The sequence below is a fragment of the Eurytemora carolleeae genome, unplaced genomic scaffold (assembly GCF_000591075.1).
Source record: "Eurytemora carolleeae unplaced genomic scaffold, Eaff_2.0 scaffold1182, whole genome shotgun sequence".
In the NCBI taxonomy this organism is placed as follows: Eukaryota; Metazoa; Arthropoda; class Copepoda; order Calanoida; family Temoridae; genus Eurytemora; species Eurytemora carolleeae.
In genome coordinates this window covers 47,507-61,681 of record NW_019397072.1, presented here as the reverse complement: position 1 = coordinate 61,681, position 14,175 = coordinate 47,507, and the positions used below count along the sequence as shown (strand labels likewise).

General features: G+C 30.2%; 1 long non-coding RNA gene across 1 annotated transcript; it reads right to left on the bottom strand.

Annotated features, from left to right (window-relative positions):
- Positions 1-484: 484 nt before the first annotated feature.
- On the bottom strand, positions 485-9,634 carry LOC111711608 (uncharacterized). Its single transcript, XR_002767292.1, has 3 exons — positions 9,421-9,634; positions 8,290-8,337; positions 485-912 (listed from the first exon to the last, which is right to left on the bottom strand). It is a non-coding gene; the product is annotated as an uncharacterized LOC111711608 (long non-coding RNA).
- Between the last annotated feature and the right edge of the window lie 4,541 nt (positions 9,635-14,175).

Genomic DNA, 14,175 nt, shown 5'->3' with positions numbered 1-14,175 from the left:
GTTTGTTTAATACTTCCTAATTTGTTTGTTTTTTATTTGTATTTTGTTTAATACCTCCTATTTTGTTTTTATTTAATTTGTATTTTGTTTAAATCCTCCTATTTTGTTTTTTAAAATTTTAATTTTGTTTAATCCTTTTTTTAATTTGAATTTTGTTAATACCTCCTAATTTTTTTTATTTTGTTGGTTTAACACCTCCTTTTTTTTAATTTCAAAGTTTGTATTTTGTTTAATACCTCCTTATTTGTTTTTTTAAATTTGTATTTTGTTTAATACCAATTAAAACAACCTACTCTGGTTAGCCGGGTCCAAACTACATAGTAAATTGTGATTTTTTTATTTGTATTATCTCGTGCTTTGTAGTTGAATAAAAATATGAAAATATGAAAAATATGAATTTATTTTTTAAACATTTGTATATTGTTCAACACCTCATAATTTGTTTTGTAAAAAATTGAATTTTGTTTAATACCATCTAATTTTTTTTAAATTTGTATTTTTTGTCTATAAAGAGCAGAGTTTACAGCGTATGTTGAGCAATTACTTAAAAATTGGGTTTAATTTTTTTTTTAAATCGGTTGAAGAAATTAACTTGACTTTTACCCCTGATGATCGAGCAGGGAGCAGGGTCTTGAGCTGATATCAGTTTTGGGATTTCTTCTTGTCATGCTTGGTGACAAGCCTCAAATAGTGAAATTCTTGAATTGATTTAATGAGTTTTTTACTTGGGATTTCTCACGATCTTTCATGCAGGGTGTTCTGATAAAAGCAAGTGACTTTTTTTGGTTGATTTTGATTTGGTTAAAAAAGAATTTGAAATTAAAGAAAAGGAATATTTGAATAACTACAGATTTTTATTGATGACATATTGTTATGACACCCTGTCCATGCACCTCAGTGATTGTGCACGCCCTAAACATGAAATATTACATATTTTAGGTAATTTACCCTCCATATACGGGTAGTTATACAATACATACACAGTATCCACCCTTTAAACAGTGATACTAATATTTTTTTTACTGTAAATAGAAAACCTCTAATGTTCTTAGTATTACCAAAATCATCAAATTTCATTAAATACTATTTTTTTCGTAATCTTACACAATATCTAAAATCAATATATGTATTTACACCTTATCAAGTCTGTACAAATTATTGATCTTTGTTGGATGAATTTTCGTGATTTTTACTAATTTAATATATTAAATTCTTAAAAACATACATTAATCATTCTTGTAAGTTATTATTTCATTTAACTATACATTAAATATATATAAGTTTTACTTTTTTATATGTTTTTGCAAAATATAATTTTGAAGCAAAGCTTAGATCATTTTTAAATAATTATTATTTGTCCAAGAACTCTTTCCTTTTACTTAACTTTGCTACATGAAGCCGTAAACCTGTAATATTTAAAGGCTTAGACTGTTTGATCTAACAGAATCCACACTTTGAAATGTCAAAGGTCTTCAATGTCGGGTTGCCAAATTTAGAAATGTAGCACGGTATTTACAAATCAATCTTTATTTTAAAGATTACTACTGCTCATTATTAAAAAGTCCCAACTATTTAACCCTATCTCTGCTGGGGTACTTGAAAACCAGGATAAGCCTGGGGGGGGGGGGGTCAATTTGATATCCAAATATGACAAATGATACATCATTGAAAAGCTCTTGTGCTCTACTTTTAGAATCTGCAAAAAAATTTGAAATTTGCAAAAATTGAATGTTTTATTGCAAAATCCATTTATATAGTAAAAATGTTTGCAAAAAAAAAATTGTCCAAAAAATGAAAAATTATATATTTTTGAAAAGCCCTTGACCATGCCATTTCAAATATGCAAATTTTTTTGCAAAATTTTAAATAACGTGATTTTTAATCAAGAAAAACTAAAAATGTGCAAATTTCCTTTGACAGGTTGTTTGCAAAAAATTTGCAATTTTTTTCGCAAAACTTTTGCAATTCGTTTCCTTATGTCAAAGGCTTTCCAAAAAGCTGAATTTTATCAAAATCTGACAAGTGGAAGTGGGTCAAAACAAAGATTTAGTTTCTTACAGGAAAAAGCAGTCATTCAGGCAGTGTGCCTGAGGACTCAGTCAGTTAGTATTAAAGCCCGGTTTTAGGACTAAAGGGAGGGCTTTGGATATGTAGGAAAAGTCAGAAAATTTCAACAGCCTCAGACCAATACTTTTTGAGTTATGTAAAAAAAACTACAGGGGGGGGTCAAATTGACCCCCCCCCCCACCAGCAAGAATAGGATTAATCCTCATGACCTCGGCTATATAAAAGTGCGGATGGTCTGCTGTAAGGTACAACCACACAACTCATCAAATAAAACCGGTTTTTAGTTTAAAACTCCACAGTTATTATATATATCTATCTGATTTAAGTTTCCAAGCTCAAATATCACATTTGTAAAGGTTATAGAATATTTTAAAGGGACTGTAAGCGTAATTTCAAGTGATGGCAATGCCTGATTCACACTGCAGTAGCCTTTTTAAAGCTTTGTCTGATCAAGCTGTTATTAGATATCAATGTTTCTTAATACCACCAAATGCTTTAAGGACTGATGAGGATAAAAAATATAAATCAAAATTAATTTTCAAACCAAAGTTTTTCTATCTGCGAGAGGGAACACCATTTTTAACACTTATAATTTCCCCGTGTGGTTTCTCTACTGCCGGTAAATAAACGGTAATTATTACAACACTTTTTGATTAGAAAAAAAAATATCTTTTTTAATTATTGATCAGATAAAGGTTTCAAGGGAACCAATGTGAATCGGACAGTTCCATTTTTACATGGAGGAGGGTCACTTAAACTTACGCTTACAGTCCCTTTAATATATCAACACAATGAGTTGTGTTGTGCTGATACAGCAGATTTATATGAATACTTTAATTTCTATAAATAATTGAATATTTAATTTTACTAGCAGAAGCTTACTGTAGCTCAAAATAACTAAAATGTCAGCAAATTTAAAAAAAAAATATTATTTGGTTGCGTTTTTTGACTTAGCAAAAACATATTACGAAATAAATTGATTGTAACGGTATGAATCATTCCTATTTTTTCTACTATGAAAACATTATCTATCAAAATGAAAATAAATCGCCAATGATCTAAAATGCAATTAAGAAATTTAGCATTTGACACTCTAATTTTCGTATCCCTATATTCTTTGCAACCCAATGTTGTAGACCTTTTAATTTAAAACTTTGAATTCTGTTGGATCAAATTATCTATGTTTAAAAAATAAAAGTTTCAAATCATCGAAATGCAAAGATATAGACATTAGAAAGTTCCAATTTGTGGAAAAGTCAATTCTTTTAGATGCAAATATTTAAATTTAAAAAAATCTAAATTAAAATATGAAGGTTCACATTTTTTTTACTTTCAAGTTACTTTTATGACTATTTAAAATTATTATTTGAAACATCCAAAATTTTTTTTTTGAAAACCAGTTTTGAGTGCAATCTTTTAAAGGGATTGTAAGCGCAATTTTAAGTGACCCTCATTGGACACCCTAGTTTCAGTAGAAGTAAATATTCCCATTTACTAATAGCGCCGATTAAGAGATTCATATCTCTAATTGGATAATGAGATAGATAGAAAGATAGACGTTACCGCCATACTATTTCTTTTGGTTCAGAATAGACAACAAACGCATGACTGAACCCTGATTGGATCAAGTGCTAATGGACTCGGCATCCAGGAGTGTGGAACATATGACAATGCCCGATTTATGATGGTATCCTTAAAACCATAATCTAATAAAAGTTTTTATTTCTTTGAGTTTCTCCATTGCTTTTTTAAACAAGAAATGCGCAAATAAAAAAACAGTTTAAAGAAACAAAAATATTAATATCTAATTCATATTTGACCAAGGGATGTAATATGTCGTCTTTGCAATAAGGACAGAGATCAGGGACAGAAGGGAATCGGTGTTAGGTATAGATCATGTAGTGACATACAGTACATCGAATAAATGAGAGTTGCGGCATCTGTGTACACAGATCTGGGGTATGTAAACAGTAGACAGTTTTTCATCAGTAAACTTGAAAAATTATCCGATGGGCATAACAATACTTATCCAAAACATAAGAGCTTATACCTTGGTAAAACATGAATTTTGTTTAAATAATTTACAATTATAAAGTTTTTGAAAAATCCACATTTCTGCAACAGAGCTAGACTATCCCTCCACGGCTTATGTCATCTGTGGAAATTTTTTTTGAAAGAAGGATGGAAAGCTAGACCAACCAACGCATATTTTGTTTTATAGACTGTAACATATTTTCCGAATTGGATTTGTCTTTAAGGAACATTTCATATTTTTGTTCATATCAAGGGCGTATAGATGGGGTGTTCGGAGGGGGAGGGGATGATGACAGCCCACGACCACTATATATATCTCACCCCTGACTAACCAGAGTTAGAGGCATTCAGTTTCTTCAATTTGAAATCATACTCGTTTTGGTTTATATTTTGACAATCTTTAAAGTTACAGATTTGTTTGTTAAATACTTTTTATTCAAAACATATATGCCGGCAAAAAAGTAATTAGGAAAGAAGGCTGAAAAATTATGTTAAATAGGAGTAATTGTGATCGAAAGTTCTAGCTTTCTGGAATATTGACAGAACCATTAAATTCACGTGCTTAAGCTTAAACATAATCTTGTTAAGGTTTAGAATTTGTTTCTTTCGAGTTGGATGATGTATAAAGATTTTAGATATTGGTTTACATACCATTTAATTTAACTGTGTCTAGTACTCTCCGTTTAGTTATCAAATAAGCTTTTTAAAGTGAAAAAAGAAATAAAAACATGGCTATTTTTACTGTTTTTGCGATATAATTTCCGTTTTTGGCCTTTCATTCCAAGTCAATTCACTCATCACATAAACAGAGGCATATTGGATGTTAAATTTTTATCATGCATATAAATAGAAATTCTCAATTGGAGCACAAAAAACTTTTGTATATGATAATGGATTTTTTGAAAATTCAAAAACTTTATTTCGTAAATTCAAAAGTGTTTAACTGTAACAGAGATAGTGACATATCTTGCTGGGAACCATGCTTTTTAGTCAAAAAATTACAATTTAAATTCTTCCAACTTATGCTATGTCAAAAAACCAAAATAAGGTTAACAAATTTAAGATACATCAATAACATTTTTAGCATACAAGTTAGGGCCGAACCGGGGGGGGGGGCCGTGGACCACGCCCCCATGCGCCCCGCCCCTCTTGTAGGATGAAATGGAAGGAATCGCGCGCTTGGCTGGGCTTATCATTATTAGTATTCTCGAACCCCTTTTTATATCAAAAGAGCCATTTTGAATGTTTTGCGTGATGTTTTTCATATTGCTAAATATTTTTTGATTATTTGAACTTTGCACAAGGAGTTAGAAAATCGACTTGACAAATGTACATTAATTGGTTTCTGCATTTTCATTCATGCTTAAAATGACGTCTACAAAAATCCCCCTCTTCTTTAAATGTACATGTTAACCTTTATGTTCAATTATAGGGTTAAACCATTTTCCTAGTTTAAGAAGAGTTTTTATTAGAAAAAAAAAGACGAATCATCTGATATATTTTGAAGAGAGAAAAAAAAAACAGTTGGATGATTTATTTCCAACGATTTAAACATTTTCTGTGCTGAAAGTGCCTAATTTCGGCCATTACAAGTATTATAGAGCTAAGAGTAGAATGTAAAGGACGGTTTGAAAGAGATGCTCTACATTCAATCGCGCGAACAATATTTAACGAATTATTGAATAGCGCTGCGTTGATTGAAATCGTAAAAAGAGATTTATTCTGAATCCAAAATTATCTCTTGATACTTAATTTTCTTTGAGCATACTCCAAGCATGCAGGTCTCCCAAATGGGGGTAATTTCCCCAGGAAGACAAATAGACAAGATTTATCATACACATTCATCTCAGAAGTACTTATAGCTTATGCTCTTGTCATTGGACACAACTAAAGGGAATGTTCCCTGTTTGAAGATTAAGGTTAAAGTTATTTTTTGATAACTTACTTTTTTAACAAAAATATTTCAAAATGTTTTCATTTTTCTGAAAATTTGAGGAATAGCTACATCTATTAGGGAATTTAAAAACCCAAAAATTAATTGATCTAAAAAATGTAACAAGGTATCTTATTCTCTCAATTTTAATATTAGTAATACTTTTCATTAGTAGAAGTGAAACAATGTCTGAACTTTGTTGAAACTTTATTTTGTAAAATATGTTTCTAAGGAGCTGAACACTCACCACAAATTCTATAGTTTTACTCATATCTTTGCAACTAGCTGTCAGCTGAACCTTGGATATTTTAAACTATGAATTCTGAGCTGAAAACTTTCGAATGAGATATCCATAATCACGATCGCTTAATCTGATTATCCAACGTACACACTTTTGATTTTTCTTCTTAATCTTTTTTTGGGATATTTCTACTGTGTAAAAGTTACGTTTAATAACAATTACAGAAACGATGCTATATCGATTGGACTAATATCCGATTGAATTAAAGTCAGCTGATCACAAGCCGGCTTTTAAAGCATTTAAGCAAATATAAATTTAATCATGTTGATATAAAATTATTAAAAACATATTTTTGGACTATTGTCATTTTGAACGTTAGTCTTAATAAACATTAATCCAAAACTTACGTTTGTGTCATTGATGTTTAGTTCAATTGATATGACACCCTCAACACCAGAAATCAAAACCGGTTTTTCAAAACTTAAGAGTACACCTTAACATGACACGCTGATTGGTTAAAGGATTTAAGTTTTTGCCACAAACTCTGATTTTCTATTCTCTATATCTTTGCAACCCAATGTCACCTTAGATATTTCAAACTATTAATACTTATAGATTAAATAATCTAAGTTTGAAATATCTAAGGTTTGCACCATCTGGTTGCACAGATATTGGGATCAGAAGATTTGAGTGTGTGGCAAAAACTCAATTCCTTTGTAACTTCTTTCTTGGATATCGAATGCGTTTTAAAATAATCTTGGGTTTGGTAAAACCAGGAGTTTAAGCATTAATCTTGATATCCACCATTATAAAGTTTTCAGCTCTGTTAGGTTAAAAAGTCTAATTTAAAATATTAAAGGTTTTAAATATAAAATTAAAAGATGTTTTAGAAACTCTAGTTTCTGCTGAGATGTTCAGTAACGGTTCTTTTGTTTTAAAAAGCATTCTGTCGGCATTTCGTTGAACTTAGAAAACATACAGTGATAACCAGAAATCTATGGAATAGGAATACGCCTTTTAAAATCAAGTTTTAACTGTAAAAAGTCCAATGAGCATAATACACAGTAATAAAGTGCAATGCAAACAAACCCATTTAACTAAATTAGTGATTTAATAAGTGTCTATAAGTAAAACTTTGTAAAAGTATCAAAAACAATTAATTATTGATAAACTGTCGTCTTCCTTTTTATTATACAAATATTTTAACTATACATGAGCGAAGAACTTTATAATATTGTAGATAAAGTCAAAAACCAGAATCCCAGGTTTATATTGTTATTCATTACAAAACAATGATTTTAGCTTAAGTGCCCGGCGTTGCCCGTGGAATTTTAAATAATCTTCGAAAATTAGCCCCAGTAAGGACCGGAGTAACCAAAATTGAGCCCCTGTAAGGACCAGAGTACCTGGAGTACCAAGAGTACAAAATTGAGCTCCTGTAAGTACCGAGTGCCCGAAATTGAGCCCCTGTGAGGACTGGAGTACCCGAAATTGAGCCCCTGTAAGGACCGGAGTATCCGGAGTACGAAATTGAGCCTCTGTAAGGACCAGAGTACCCGGAGTATGAAATTGAGCCCCTGTAAGGTCCGGAGTACCGGAAGTACAAAATTGAGCCCCTGTAAGGTCCGGAGTACCCAGAGTACCCAGAGTACAAAATTTAGCCCCTGTAAGGACCTGAGTACCCGAAGTACCCCGAGTATAAAAATGAGCTCCTGTAAGGACCCAGAGTACTGTGAGTACGAAATTGAGTCCCTGTAAGGACTGGAGTACCGGAAGTACGAAATTGAGCCCCTGTATTGTCCGGAGTACCCAGAGTACAAAATTGAGCCCTTGTAAGGACCTAAGTACCCGGAGTACCCAGAATACAAAATTGAGCCCCTGTAAGGACCCAGAGTACCAGGATTACGAAATTGCCAAACATTTGTTTAAATATAAGTGAAGAGCTTTAATTTAAAGATTATGCCGAAATGAGTTTATTTATGAGAAAATCCTTATTAACTTACACTTTGCTTACCTTTCAATTTCATCTTGACGGAACACTAGCAATCTGGGGTTTTTTTTCCTGAAAAAAATACGATATTTAAATACTTTTAATTCTTGCTTCATTATAGGTGGTTGGAAATAAACTTAATAATGATAATTTATTTCTTAGAATAAATTATTTGTCAAAGAAATTAAATCTTTGCCACAAACAGGGAGGGGTAATAGCCACATTCGTTTTATAGAAACGTTAATAATGATAATTTATTTCTTAGAATAAATTGTTTGTCAAAGAAATTAAATCTTTGCCACAAATAGGGAGGGGTAATAGACACATTAGTTCTATAGAAACGTTAATAATGATAATTTATTTCTTAGAATAAATTGTTTGTCAAAGAAATTAAATCTTTGCCACAAATAGGGAAGGGTAATAGACACATTAGTTCTATAGAAACGTTTAATGTTTTTAAACTTTTATAAGATTTTACGACAATATGAGAAGGTTCCAACATTTTAACACTTTAATCTGTAGGAAATTGTTTTATCAATGTTTTTTAAAGCAAACTTCTACAGAATACAATTTTAAATCCCTTCTCAGATTGTTGTAAAACCTTTTATAAGTCTAAAAATATTTAAAGGTTCTGTAAAACGAATCTAGCTATTGACCATCGCTAGCCACAAACTCAAATTTTCTAATCCCTTTTCAACCTTTTAGTGTCATTCTTTTATATTTCAAAATTGAATTATTTGATCTTAGTTGAAATATCTAAGATCTACGACATTGGGTTGAAAAGATATTGGGATTGAAAAATCAGAGTTTGTGGCAAAGACTCAATTGCATTTAAAAAAGGCATTGAACGTAAATTGGAACAAATGTATACGCTAATTGCTAATATTATAAAAACGTTTGCCGGAAATTTTACTTTTACGATTGAATAATGATTTTAAGATTAGAAAAATTAAGAAGTTGAACTTTTTATTGCTTTCTGAAATTACTCACAACACAGTTGTTAGTTGAAAATTGGACTGTTCTTTCATCTTAACAGATTTGGAGTTACGTTTATTTTCGTTTCATTTTCACGTATAAGGGTAAAATGTGATATTTCAGAAAAGATTGGTGAAAATAAAACTAAAATCAGACAAAATCCTGTATATTTAATTATACCTATGTACGGCCACCTAGAGGTACCTTATGGGGAAATCCCTTCATCAACTTTTTTACTGTTCCGAAATTAAATATTTTACTTAAGGTTGTAAAAATATATCATATCAAAACACAATTTCTCGAATACAAACGCTGCTAAAACTTCAAAAAATGTTTAAATATTCACATACAAATATATTATGTATTATTAAGATGAATCACAAAGAAATAAAAAACTTAAACTTTAACTAAAAACTGCAACCTTCCGCCTTGAACTAAAAACTGCAACTCCCCAGCTCCCAGACTTTATCACAGTTTGCAAGTTGTTACTAAACTGATGCATTTAAATGCATATAATTAAGGGGTATTTCAATTCTGTAAAAGAAAATACCAATAAAAAAATAGTTTTTTAAAAAAAAATTTGATCATAATGTAAGGAATATTTTGATTTAAAAAAAAAAAAAAATTCATAAAGTTGCATTTTGCATATTTAGACCGCCTTTGGCAAATTCTGTATTGTACTTTCGCGTCTGAAACGCAAAAAATATGCACTAATCTATTTAATCATCTAATAATGATCGCTACACATTTTCGGACTTTTTGCTCTCTAGCTTTCTTCTAGCTTTATATATGGCTTTATGTAGCTTTTAGCTTTTTGATATCTAGCTTTCTGTAGCTCTTTAGCTTTAGATATCTAGCTTTCTGTAGCTCTATAGCTTTTAGATATCTAGCTTTCTGTAGCTCTATAGCTTTTAGTTATCTAGCTTTCTGTAGCTCTATAGCTTTTAGATATCTAGTTTTCTGTACATCTATAGATTTTAGATATCAAGCTTTTTGAAGCTCTATGCTTTTAGATATCTAGCTTTCTGTAGCTCTATAGTTTTAGATATGTAGCTTTCTGTAGATCTATAGATTTTAGATATCAAGCTTTCTGTAGCTCTATAGCTTTTAGATATCTAGCTTTCTGTAGCTCTATAGCTTTTAGATATCTAGCTTTCTATAGTTCTATAGCTTTTATATATCTAAGCTTTCTGTATATCTATAGATTTTAGATATCTAGCTTTCTGTAGCTTTATAGCTTTTAGATATCTAGCTTTCTGTAGCTCTATAGCTTTTAGATATCTAGCTTTCTGTAGCTCTATAGTTTTAGATATGTAGCTTTCTCTAGCTCTATATCTTTAGATATCTAGCATTCTGTAGCTCTTTAGATTTTAGATATCAAGCTTTTTGAAGCTCTATGCTTTCTGTACATCTATAGATTTTAGATATCAAGCTTTTTGAAGCTCTATGCTTTTAGATATCTAGCTTTCTGTAGCTCTATAGTTTTAGATATGCAGCTTTCTTTAGATCTATAGATTTTAGTTATCTAGCCTTTTTTAGATCTATAGATTTGAGTGATTTAGTTTTCTTTAACTTTATAGATCTAAAGATTTTTAAATATTTAACTTACTTTAGATCTATAGATTTTAGATATGCAGCTTCTTTAGCTCTACAGCTTTTAGAAATCTAGCATTCTTGAGCTAGCTATATCGGTTTCAGTGATCTAGCTTTCTAGAGCTCTTCTATTGCTTTTAGTTTTCTAACACTTTTTTAACTTTCTATTTTTATATACTTTTTAAACATTTTCTATATTTTAATCTTGATTTGTGTCTAGCTCTTCAACTAATTCCGGTTAATCATCTTTCTGACTTTCAACTAGCGTGGTATTCTTACGGATTACAGCTTTCACTCAATTCCCATGTTTATTGGGACACAAGTGTAGATTATATATCCACCTAGGAGACTTTCTAGTTTTTAAAATGTATGGATTTGTAGTTCAGCTATTCATTTGTGCTATATTTTAACTTTATATTTATAACATTCTCTATTTTTAACAATGCTCAATTCTTTATTTGACCAGAAATATGATTTTCATATGAACAAGAAGTAGTTGAACCATCCACGAATAGGGAAACTAATTCTGTGTAGTAAAGTAGTTGATCTATCTATACTTAGTTAAACTAACTCTACATATTTATTAATTTGTTTTAAAGCTTTGGTGTTTGTTTGTAGGCTTTATTCTAAAATTTTCAATTATAGTTTATAATTCCGAGACTTGTTACCTTATGTGTGAATAAAACTTTAATTAGAAATAATATTAAGAAACGGACATTATGTTGGAAATCAAAAGAAAAGAAATAAATGTGAGATCGATCAAACATTTAGGATCATGGAATTTGTATTCTTTTGGTGTTTTTTAATCTTCTTCTGGTGGTTTTAACTTTTGAACTTAGTAATTTTAAAGTTTTAAAAGGGAAAAACAAGAAGTTTTACGTTAGTGAAGTGGTAGATGTTGGAAACCACATTATGATATTTGTTTTTAACATACTTTTTATCAGCAGATTAATCAGAATAGCACGGACTTTATTTTGATCTGTACGTTAGTACTAGATTATTATTGTACAAAGTAATCAAGTCTTTGTCAAGTAACCAACATTTTTTATGCTTTTATCTTTGCAAATTCACGTTACCAAAAATCCGCCCGTTCTTCATTTATCTGACAGTACTCAAGCATATTTTTCTATGCTATCACGGTTTGGACGCGTGATATGCAAAACAAGGAAAATTATTTTTTATGACTATTGTTTGTTTTCAAAACCTCACAAATAAAAATGGAGGTGCTTAAAAGACATGTTTTGTGTTTTTGGAACAACATAAATCCGTTTTTGTTTTTGAAGTTCTATACGTGGGAGTTGTAAAAACTTCTACGTTTTTAAAACTAATTTTTCAATTAGAAATCGTTGTTTTTTATTTGAATTTCCGCGCGATGGGAAGGGCATTTCCATTTATTATTTAAATAAAAAAATAACTAAAATATTTTTATCAGATATTAAACTATCCATTTTCCTGATCTGGTTGATCTGGTTGCATAATTTTGGATAAAAATGCAAAACTGGTTTTTAATCAATTGCGTAATGAACACAACAACATAAAGTGCATATTGCATAGGCGCGCAAGAGAAATGACTTTGCAGTTTTAGGATTTACTGAAAGTTGTAATAAAACAATCGTAAATCGCGATATCAAGAAGCAATCTTAAAATAGCTTTTTCATTTTTGACTGAAGATAATCGTATACATATGTTTGAATAATTGTTGCTTAGCTTGTTACATTGTTTTTTTTTATCAAATTATTTTTTTCCAAAATTATGATTTCCAGTTAGTTTGAGTTTTTTGGCTTCGATATTAAAGTAAATTTCAATTTTCCTGCATTACTCGCAACTTTTGAATTAAAAATCGAACTGGTTGTTTTTGCACCAGCACTCAACACAATTAAAATTATGCACTGCTTAAACCATATTTTTGAACTTTTTGACAAGATCCAGGAAAAAAGCAAAGAATAGCAAAATGCATAACAAATTTTTGTTGTTATTGACTGAGAGTATTTTATTTTCGTTTACTAAGAAGAATTAAAATATAAAACTCTTTTGAAAAATATGAAAAAATTTAAAATTTCTACATTCCCCTATCCCTGCATGTTCTATCACGAGTTATACCTGCTCTAGAAATTGATTGGTTGAAACTTGCATCATTCTTTCAGCGAATGCAATTTAACCAAGAGATTTTTTTAATTTGAAAGTAAAAATACTTGAGACAAAACAACCCATAAAAGGCCCCAAAACCAAAGTTGATTTAAAAAACTGGTGACGTTTGGCTCGGGAAATTTTTTAAGAATATTTTTTACTTTTTATTTTCTATTTGTAGATTTTGCAATAATAAATGGTTGAATGTTTAAATCTATTTATTTATGATCAGATAGTTACTTTTGAAAACATTTATTTCTGTTTCGAGGATTTTCGATAATGAAGACGACATTTTTGTATTTTCCAGGAATGTTTGAAAATCCAGTGCCAGCGAAATATTATGTAAGAAAAACGAAATAAATATATTATAAAAAATATTATTAAAAAATATAACAGTATACGAATGCGTCGAAAAATATCGATGACTATTGTTTGTAATATCTGAATGATTTGCTTGGGATTAAAATAATTATTTTACGATCTGGGTTGAATATTGCAACTTTCCGAATTTGTTTTTAATAATATTATTTATTTATATAAATTTTGGGTTCGTCGATCAAAAAAGTAACTAGTCTGGGCTTTTTTGATTTCACTGATCGATTTTTAATAGCTTGTGACTGACACTATGTACATTTTGTACAGCTTGTGACTGAAATTATGTACATTTTTACAGCTTGTGACTGAAACTGTGTACATTTTTACAGCTTGTGACTGAAACTATGTACATTTTTACAGCTTGTGACTGAAACTATGTAGATTTTGTACAGCTTGTGACTGAAACTTTGTACATTTTGTACTGCTTGTCACTGAAACTTTGTACATTTTGTACTGCTTATGACTGAAACTATGTACATTTTGTACTGCTTGTGACTGAAACTATGTACATTTTGTGCTGCTTGTGACTGAAACTATGTACATTTTGTGCTGCTTGTGACTGACACTATGTACATTTTGTACTGCTTGTGACTGAAACTATGTACATTTTGTACAGCTTGTGACTGAAACTATGTACATTTTGTACTGCTTGTGACTGAAACTATGAACATTTTGTACTGCTTGTGACTGAAACTATGTAAATTTTGTACTGCTTGTGACTAACACTATGAATATGAGTTTTAAGCACTTTTAAATTCTATATGCCCAATATCAACAATTTACTGAAACTAGGGGAGTTTTCACCATAACCCACTTATTCTTGTCAAATAAGTCTTGGAC